Source organism: Nanorana parkeri, unplaced genomic scaffold (genome assembly GCF_000935625.1).
Source record: "Nanorana parkeri isolate BGI_ZX_2015 unplaced genomic scaffold, ASM93562v1 scaffold2113, whole genome shotgun sequence".
Taxonomy (NCBI): Eukaryota; Metazoa; Chordata; class Amphibia; order Anura; family Dicroglossidae; genus Nanorana; species Nanorana parkeri.
In genome coordinates, this window is record NW_017308381.1 from 205,611 (window position 1) to 207,455 (window position 1,845).

Sequence of the window (1,845 nt, forward strand, 5' to 3'; positions counted from 1 at the left end):
GGGCGGGTGGGCAACATCCGGCCCTCCAGCTCTTCTTCAACTACAAATCCCAACATTCCTTCTCCTCTGGGAGTCACGCCCGTCACTGTCAGTCTTGCAATGTTGACCAGTTTGGTGGAGGAGCCCGAGTGTCCCTACAATCCCTACTGACCACCTCCGGGATGAGTTGGAACGCTGATTGTGAGCCCGGGTCTTCTCATCCAACATTAGCACCGGACCTCACACATGGGACAAATTCCCCGCAGACACCCCCCAAATCTTGTGGAAGCCTCCCCAGGAGAATGGAAGATTTATAGACACGAGGGGGGAGGGGGAGGGGGAGGAAACTCCATATTATTGGTTTTGGAATGTAATATCCAACAAGCTCATACAGGTGAGGTGGTCGGGTGTTCACAGACTTCCTGTACACTATATACACTGCCGGGCTCTATATGCTCCCTACTATGTACTATACTCCGTCATGTATGTTATACATAATACCGTGCGTGTAGCCGACCCCGGAGCCCATGTCCTGATCCCTGCGGTGCCTGGAGCTCATCGCCGTGTCTGACATGGAGACCTTGTCACTTGTAGGCTCCCAGCGTAGGGAGCTGCTGTAGAAGATGGACCTGGAGGTCACACGTGGCAATAGGCGGATCTCCTACCAGGACTGAGTGCCATCTTCCGGGTGACACGGGCCGAGGAGTTGTGCTCAGGGGACACGTAATACTTTCTGGCCTTTTCTACACGGAAAATCTATGAACTGAGCCAGGGGCGTAACTACAAATCACAGGGCCCCATAGCAAAATGTTAGTCCTGGTCGGGCCCCGCTGTGACCCCTGGGCCCCATGGGTCACTATGGCGATAGTTCTGCCACTAAACTGAGCCCTGTGGGATGAATCCGTGTGTACAATTCAATATGGCCCTCTAGTTGAACCCGACATGGCCATGGCATGGGTGGGGGGGGGGCCTCGGGGGAAATATTGGGGGTCTAAACAGACCCCTGACATTAGACATTGAGGACACAGAGTCCTCAGAGACACGCAGAGTCCTCAATTTCTTTTTTTCAGCAGCCTCGGCACTCAATGAATGGGAAGCGCTCAGTACAGAGGCTCCTCCCCCATTCGTTCAGGAACTGCTGATGGTAAATATTTGACTATCGAGCAGTTTCTGAATGGGGAGGAGCCTCTGTACTGACTGCTTCTCCCCATTGAGAAAGTCATGAATGAACAGGAAGTGATGTAGATCGCAGCCTGTTCATTCATAACTGGGGACACAGAGTACTATGTGTCCTCAGTTATTTACAAACACCGGAGTGATCAGACGATCGCACACAAAGAGGATCGGTAAATATCACTGAGGCCCCATTCACACTGCGCGATTCGCAAATCGCGCGTTTGTCCCGCGATTTGCATTTGGCGCGATATCGCGCAAATGCTTGCATTGAGCAAGCTGGAATCGCGGCTAAATCCGCTCCAAAAAGGGTCCTGCTGTAGCGACGCACGACCCTTTGCCCCATTGAGAAGCATTGGAGGGCGATATCGCGCGGTAAATTGCCGCGATATCGCGGGAATTACCGCGCAATAAATCGCTAAGTGTGATTGGGGCCTAATAGTTACCGATCCTCCGCTCGGCCACGCACAGAGCCGCTGTCATCCTGAAACTGACAGGAGGACAGCGGCTCCGCCCTCCTCCCCACATGCTGGTCCGTCATGCCGCTCGATCATCGTGATCGATCGGCACGCTCCCCCGCCGGCCATTTTTTTTCAGATTCCCGCTGCCTCAGCCCATACAAGCGGAGGAGAGCAGCGGGGATCGGGCCCCCCCCCCCCCCCCCCCCCCCGGGGCGCGCGGGCCGGTGGGGGG